This window comes from Lygodium microphyllum, chromosome 23 (genome assembly GCF_053477565.2).
Source record: "Lygodium microphyllum isolate KBCC chromosome 23, Lygodium_microphyllum_v1.1.10, whole genome shotgun sequence".
Taxonomy (NCBI): domain Eukaryota; kingdom Viridiplantae; phylum Streptophyta; class Polypodiopsida; order Schizaeales; family Lygodiaceae; genus Lygodium; species Lygodium microphyllum.
The window spans coordinates 18859882-18868148 of NC_141157.1; the positions used below are offsets into that span (position 1 = coordinate 18859882).

The 8267-nt window shown below is 42.2% G+C and overlaps 1 non-coding gene across 1 annotated transcript; it reads left to right on the top strand.

Annotated features, from left to right (window-relative positions):
* The first annotated feature begins 7749 nt into the window (after positions 1–7749).
* On the top strand, positions 7750–7911 carry LOC148015936 (U1 spliceosomal RNA). Its single transcript, XR_015688245.1, has one exon. It is a non-coding gene; the product is annotated as a U1 spliceosomal RNA (small nuclear RNA).
* The last annotated feature ends 356 nt before the right edge of the window (positions 7912–8267 follow it).

Sequence of the window (8267 nt, forward strand, 5' to 3'; positions counted from 1 at the left end):
GTGACAGGCATAAACAAGTGCTAGAGAAACAACAAGGATTGTGATGGGGTATCAAGCATGTGATAGTGTGACCTTTTATGGGTCAATCTCAATGGGTTTAGCACTGGTTGAATAGTGGCAATTGATTGTTGGGGTAATCAAGTTTTATCCTTGAGTATTTTAGTTATCGAGTGGGACGAGGTGTAGCTTGAGTGGAGTAGTTATGAATAGGAATACATGTGGCTAATGTAGTGATTGCATATAGGCTGGGAATGATGACCATATGCACAATGGTAGGTATTGAAAAGGAAGGGCACCCTTTCGTAAGTACAATCACAAAGTCGTGTACAAGTGAAGATGACAAAGAATAAGGGTATCATTATGTAGGTATTGGTAATGAAGGGCACATGGTGGCCCACCTTATATAAGATCCCACATGAAACCTATCGAAGAACCTGCAAGCTTCCTTCCCTGCTACTTGCTCAATCATATGATCACGTATGGCAAGGAATATTGATCTCTCTTACTTACTTATAGCATTCAACTTTTTATAATTGATGTATGCATAAAATTTCCCATTCTTCTTGAGTACTACAATGATCGATGATACCTAGGCAATATGCTATATTTCATAGATGAATCCTACTTTTAGTAACCAATGAATCTCTCACCCATATCTCTTGGTATTCTTTCATCAAGTTGATCAATTGTTCCTCATCCTCTACGATGAGGCTCTTAGAAATGTAAACAAGTTTAGAGGATTCCCTTGATGTTGCAATGTTTACTTCTTTGATCTTTGTTGGTCCCTCAATGGGTTCATTAGATGTGCCTTGCGCTTTGTGCCTAACAATACTACTACCCGGCTACTTTTTTTGAACTTCGTGAATCTCTTTCGACTCGTTGTTTTGTGAGTATTGCATTTTAGGTGTTTTCACCTTAAATGGACAGAAAGTTTGGACTTAGACTTAGTAGATTGGGTTGGTTGAGGAATTTCTAGGTTAGAATCACTACTTCTACCCATATTAGAGTTAGAACTTGTTGTGGTGTTCTCTGGGACTTGAACTAGGTTGCCTTTGATTATGACCACCTTAGGACCAGGATAGTGATGTTCATAGTCAAGCACCTTGAGATATTGGAGCCATTCCAACTCTAAGTGCAATCTCACAATACCCATGCCAATGAGTAAGCTCGAGGTCTAAGAGGGTTTGGGGTTCGTATAGATTTGTTTAATGGTATAGCTATCTATGTCGTAATCTGCTATATCAGACTTAGAATCATCATCGTCCTAAACTAATTGACCATCCTTGGAGTCACTCACTTCCTTGGCATCTACACCTTATTCCTTCATTAATGAGGCAAAAAGGCTATTATGAAAATCAAATGTGACTTGATACAGGTGACATGTGAGGCTGCTTAACAATTCTTTGAAGATGGCCGAATTAGTGTCTACCTGATTATGAAAACATGGCTACCACTAGCTGAGAACCTTGTGTAATGCAAGCTTGTCCATTACAGTAGGATCGCCTAAAAAATTTGCACATTTACTGAGTCAAGGGCCATCATAAAGAGTAGCATATAGATTGATTCTACTGGAGGATCTATCATGAGGTTTGAAATCTCATGCATTTTCTTGACTCAAGCGTTCATAGATTGATTGATACTCTAGCTCTTCTATAAATGGTAGTTCTAAGTGGCGTGAATGTGTATCCAATCATGTTCATCCTCAAGAGAGGAAATATATCCCCAAGGGGTTGCACGCTTGTTAGAATCTCCACGCAAGAGTGTTAAGATAGGGTCCAAGTCAACCAGTGAGGTTTTCCACTAAGACACTATCTCGATGCAAACTGCCTCCTTCTTATTTCTTTAAAAGACTAGACCATTGCCCAAGTCCTCGACAAGACATGCATTGCATAACCTTGTTGTACCCCAACGATCTCGATAAGCCAATATCTTAGAACCCTTATTGGTCTAACTTTAAAACCATTGGTGATCTGGGATTAAAATGTACTAGTTCAATCAATGGATTTTTCCAAGCTTGGAGTACATCTTGATTCATTATCCTCACACATGTTCCACTGTCAATGATTCCTTGCCAAATAGTATCTCCAAGGGTCTCCATGGGAAGAATAGCATGTTGCTTGGCTCCTTTCCCCAAAATGTGTTAACCCCTAAAGCACTTAAGGTTGGAGGTGTATTAAAGCTGAGTTGTAGAATATGGTGAAATTTGGCAAGGTTCATTCCTTCTACCCAATATTTTAATCCTTCACAAATTAATGAGATACATTTGAAAAATTTTCCAAGTAAAATGGTAATTTTTGTGGATGCAAGATAATGGTTGGTTTGATGTCCTCATATATATAATGAGACTTGCTTGTATCATGAACAAGATAAGACTCTTATTCTATGGGTTGTAGTTCATTCAAGGGTTCAGTCGTGATTTCATCAATTTGTCATTTCTTTTCTTGAAGAGATGCATCGGATAGGCTTTGAAGGTTCAGGATCTCATTAGCTTGCACTATTTGGAACTCATCTTGAGTCACCTTTACCCATTCCTTAACCTTGAAAATTGCAGTTAGCTGCTGCTGAACTAGGTTAGGATATACCTCATCCTTGGTGATGGCTTCTTTAGTAGTCTATGGTACTATTGTAGAACTCTCTATGCTAGAGGCAGCAACATTCTCTTAAGTTTGAGTTTAGCTCTCTTTCTCATTTCTTGGTGCTCTTTTTGCCAATAATGGATCCATTCATAGTCATGGGACCTTCAATGCTCACTCCCCCAACCTTACTTTGTGTGAGAGTGATGGCATGCATAAGAATGGGAAGGCTATCTTCATCGTTTTCCACTATAAATAGGCTCAAAGGAATATATGGCACTACAACCTTCCTTTTGCTTGCCTTACACTATGGATAATCTAGATACATGTGTGTAATTTCACATTCAAGGCAATGTTGGTCATCATCACCTACCTTAGACTACTCTTGTTTCTTTGGACACCTCAAGGAAACATGCCATAGTTGCCCACAATTCCAATAGGCAATGGGGTCCTAATTTGCAGACATGCCTCATTTCCAACCTCATACCAACATAATAAAGGGTATAAGATAGTAGTCCATGAGGATTAGACGTCCTTCCTCATTGTAATAGACAAAAGGGCTTGTGTATTTTGCTTATTCTGTTGGTTCTTCATATAAGTGGACAAGGGCATCACTAGGCGGGTGCATGACAATTGGCATAGGAGGTCTAGGGATTCCTAAGGGGTTAATCTCAGCTCATTGCATGGCCACTATAGAGGGGCTAGTAGTGCCAATGATGGGGCAAGTGGAGGCTGTCTGGGCCATGGTTAAATTGTTGGTAGGCAAATGTAGGAGCAAAGAGGCTACATGGGGCTCTACAATATGGTACTTCATGGCCAAATCATCCACAATTCATGCATGATCAAGGTGGTTGAGGACATTCTAAAGGTAGGTGATCCCCATCCTTGCAATGAATGCATTATACATTTTGGTTGTGGGATCTAGAAATTTTGAGTGATTTTTTTTCTCTTAAGTAGTTATTGCTGCAAATTCATAACATCTACAATAAACTCTTGGGTTTCCTTGGTTTCTGTGTAGTTTTGCCCTACAATCATGACTAATAAGATCCATATGACCTTTTCTCTCTAATCCATTTCATGGTGGAGGTGGTCCACATGGATAGGCTTATCCAAAACATTATTGATGTTGGAGCGATCAAGTTCAGAGTTCCTAACCAAGGTTTCACAAAACCTTTCATTGTAGATGCCTTTGATGAAGGATTTTGTCTGCCATGGTGATGGGTCGCTCTATGGTGGTAGAGATTTGTTTGTATAGAATCTAAACCTTGGAGATGTAATCTCTTGGGCTCTCATCCTCATTACTACTCGATGTTTATGAGTTGAACAATGAGGTTATCCCCATAGCTAGTTTTTATGAAGCATTTACTAAATATGTCCATAAGCAATATGAAGGAGGACTTCTCAGCAGCATCAAGATTAGTCAACCATGTTTGTCTATTTTTTCCTAAGCAAAGTTCATAAGCAATATGAAGGAGGCCTTCTCAGTAGCATCAAGATTAGTAAACCAGGTTTGTCCATTTTTTCCTAAGCAAAGTTCAAAGGCTTGAACTTGATTGGTGTCACCAATAAGGTTATTGGCATCATAGACTTGCACAAATTTTTTGATAAAGCTATTAGGGTCATCCTCGGTGCAGTAATTATCTACCTATTTTGCAATTAAGGGGATTTTTGCCTGGTCTCTAGCACCTAGAGTGTTTTCCATTCAGGTTAGGATGGTTTGTGCAATGTGGGTCCCTACTTGCATCAAATAAGAGTAGTCAAACAAGGGCATCATTGCATGGGACCTGAGAAGGAATCCTATCCCCATCCTATTACTCTTGCATCCAATAACATTCAATGGATATTTTCCATCTTTGCTTGCATGGTTGCAAGCTAGTGTCTAGTTTCATTGTTAAGATCTAGTTGTTAGTTAAGAGTGTTTATCCGTTGGCCTTGCAGCTCTCCCAAAGTTTTTCCATTACCTCGAGTCATATCGGAGACATTAAACTTTGTAGCTTACTAGAAGTTGTTGATTAAGGCTTGGAAGTCATTCAAGGCATTGCCTCAGCCCCTCAATTCTCTCCATTGTGCTTGGTGTCATCCTCGTGGTTTCTCTTGCTTCTCAGTGGTCTAACTAGATAACTTAGTTAATTAGGTCATGTATAGGGGTGTTCTGAATGTCTAGGATCTACTAGGACTGGGGTCTCTCCTTGATGTGGGCGTTGGAAGGTCACATCTATGTTTTGCTTCTTATTTTTGAGTCTCCTACCTTTATCTCTTCTTGTTCTTTAGATCATTGAATATTGAGCAAGTGAAGTCTTCTTGGTCACAATCTTGCTTGTGCTCATGAATTGTGCAAAAATTCTCTCTCTCTTTCCATCAAACAATGTGTAAAAAACACTTTCGTGTAGCATACTTGCATTAGATTAATTGTGTTTCCTTCTGGTTTTCTTGACGGTTTTTTTTTGCCATGTTGAGTTTATTTCTTTTCCCTTGCGAGTTTCCTTTTTAATTATTGCACTTACCCTTTCTTTTCACTTTGCGCATGTGCAAATGCAATTGTGTGCATTGAGAGTGGAATGTAGTGACTACATGGGGTGCAACAGTGCACATGTGTGGAAAGTGAATTAATATGTGTGCTTAGAGTGCTTAACAACAGTGCTCAACATGTAGAGTTATGATTCCTTCTCATGCCTTAAGGTATGCAGATGTAGATTGAGAAGAAAGGTGTCCTAAGGTGAGCTCAGAGACTCAGTTGTTCAGGGTTAGTGCATAGTGCATGTGCACTCTACACAAGTGTGACTATGTGCAATTACAAGAATATTTAGGTGGCAAATACAATTAGGTGTAGGCGCACCTAAGTCTAAGTGCAACTGCTCCTAAGTGCATGTACAGGTAAGTGCACTAATTTCAAGCATACATAGGCTCACACAAGTACACTCGAGCATACACAAGTACACAATGGTTGGCTCAATATACGTTTTTGTGCACTAGGTTAAGGTGTTTAGAGTTGCTAGCACAAGTGCATCAGAAGTGCACATGTGTGTATATGCACATGTCCATGTCAGTGTGCCAATGTTAGTGTGTGTGAGTGTCAAAGCAACTGCACTATGTGCAATCAAGCACATAAGTGAATTGAGTGAGGCTAAATGTAAGGTTTGCAGTAGTGGACCTAGAGTGGGTGGGGTTGTGGATACTAGTGCACTCAAGGGTACTCAAGTTCACATGCATGTGTCTATGCGAGTGCCAGTGCCAATGCACATTTGTGCACACCAATGCATGCAAGCGCACCATTGCACACTAGTGCATTGCAAGATGCCACCTTCTTCCCTCCAAACTTCCCTTGCAAACAAGGTGGGAGTGGGTTGGTATTGAGACAAAAGAGACTCTTGCAACAAGTGCATGTATGAGTGGCATACTACTATTCACTTGTCTGTGCAGTTGGGATCTTAAATGAATTCAAGGCTCATAATGAGTACACATGATATTTATGTTAACTATAAGTAGTTATGAAAGATTGTGTGTAGGAGTGGGATAGTGCACAAATGTATGTGCACTAGTGCATGTGGGTAATGCTTAATGGAAATAATGTACCAAAGTTGAAAGTTCATATGCAAGTGCAGTGCACTCGAACTAATACACTATGATATGGAAGGGTACTACGAATTGTGTGAAGAGATGGATTTAATGGTAATGCAAGGTTCTAGTGCACACAAGTGTACATGCTAGTGCTAGTGCAAGTGCACATACATGTTTGTGCACTCAAATGTACACAAGTGCACTCAAGTGTATGCAAGTGCACAAGAGTGTGCAATTTGATGTGGCAAGTACACATACAAGGCCTCATTGTCTTTCCTTACTCCCCCTCAAGCCTCCCCTACAAACAGTATGGTTGTTGGCTTGTGAAAGAAGAGAGAGAGAGGTGGGTCATCATGCATTAGGGTTGTTTAGAAGAAGTGTGTCTACAATAATTGCACTAGAGTGCACTTATAGTGCATGTATGGTTGAGATACGACACTAGTGCAAGGTGCAACACATTATGGCAAGTCTTAAAGTGCTAGTGAATGTTTCGATGTGCAGAGACTTCTATGTGGACACAAGAGTACTTGGGATTATGGATGCAATGCAAGATGCAGCCCCTAGGTACACAAGGGTACACTCAAGTGCACATAGGGTGAGTTAATGCAAGTGCCAATGTGCTGGAGCACACATAAGTGCGCACTAGTGGAAAGGGGATCGATTGATGCGCACCTACTTACTTTTTCAAGAGAATTGATCTATGAAGTACAGTGGCCATCTCTCACTAATCTCTTTGCACCCTCGGAAAGGATCAATTCATAATGGGTGCCTAAAACCATGCGCACCTACTTATTTTTTCAAGAGAATTGATGTATGAAGTACAATGGCCATCTCTCACTTAGACTCTCGCATGTATTATGAATGCTGAGATTCGCTTGTAGTGAGTGTATGTGGCTTCCAAGCTTGAAGGAGGAGGCCTTTGTGAAGCTCCATGACCCTTGAGTGTATTCCTTTCATTCTTAACCCTCTATGGCCTTTGCATGCAAGAAGGAAGCATGAGCTTAGGCACGAGAGAGTGCTCAAGAGAAGGAAGAACAAAGCTTCACCCATTCAGTTTCTCACACACACACACACACACACACACTCTCTCTCTCTCTCTCTCTCACACACACACACACAACACTTTCACTCTCACTCTCCCAATTGAAAGCAAGAGTTCAAAATTTGTACGCAGATGAAAAGTCTATTCTATTCTTTCTCATCCTTTAAATTAAAAAATATTAAGGGTTTCCCCATCCCCCTTAGGCATCCTACCCATTTTGTGGTTCTTTTTAGTTGGTCATGGACCTTTTTACATGCAAGTAAGCTTTACCAGGGGCGCTAGCTTGGCGTGACCGGTTAAGCACCATCCCGAACGTTCGAGGTAAGTGAGGTAACCTTGGTACCCCTGTAATACCAATGAAATGCGAGAAGGGGGAATTTGTAAGAAAAAAGGGAGTTTGGAAAGGAGGAGACTTTTGGTGAATATCAAATTCGAGGAGAGCTCTGCTGCGTTTACGTTGGCGTTTTCGTCCCTTAGGTATAGCCTGCAGCGTGTGGTCGTGAATGGGGTGCTTGCTGGGAGGGAGGCAGCGGGGGGTACCTACTACTTAAGGCGAAGCCTGGCGGGGAGAGCAGCATACTTACCTGGGCGGGGTCTATCGGTGATCAGGAAGGCCGATGGCCTAGGGTCGGCCTCTCCATTGCACTGCGGACGGGCCGCACCCTAGCATCTCCCCTGAGTGGGAGAGTGCACGTCATAATTTGTGGCAGCGGGGGCTCGCGTTCGCGCGGCCCCTATTCAGAGCGAAGACCTAACCTGCAGACCCATTCCCGCTGCAAGCGTCGCGCTCGGATCGCCTTCCAATCTTCGTCGTCGGTGCAATGCTGAGAGAGAAAAGGTCCCATGCTCGCTCTGGCAGCGCATGGCAAGGCTCGTTCCGTCGGGGGAGAGCGGGATCTCCAACGACCCCTTCTGTCCTTCAACTGCTCCGGTGCCGGTTTAAGCGGACGCATTGGCCTGATAGGCGGCAGGCCCCGCGCTGGACGCCGCAGCACAGATCCGCTCCGTAGCTTTGATCCTGCTGGCCCGGCCTGCCGCAGGGGGCTTGCACGGACCGGACCGCAATCGGAATCTCGACGACTATCGGACTCACG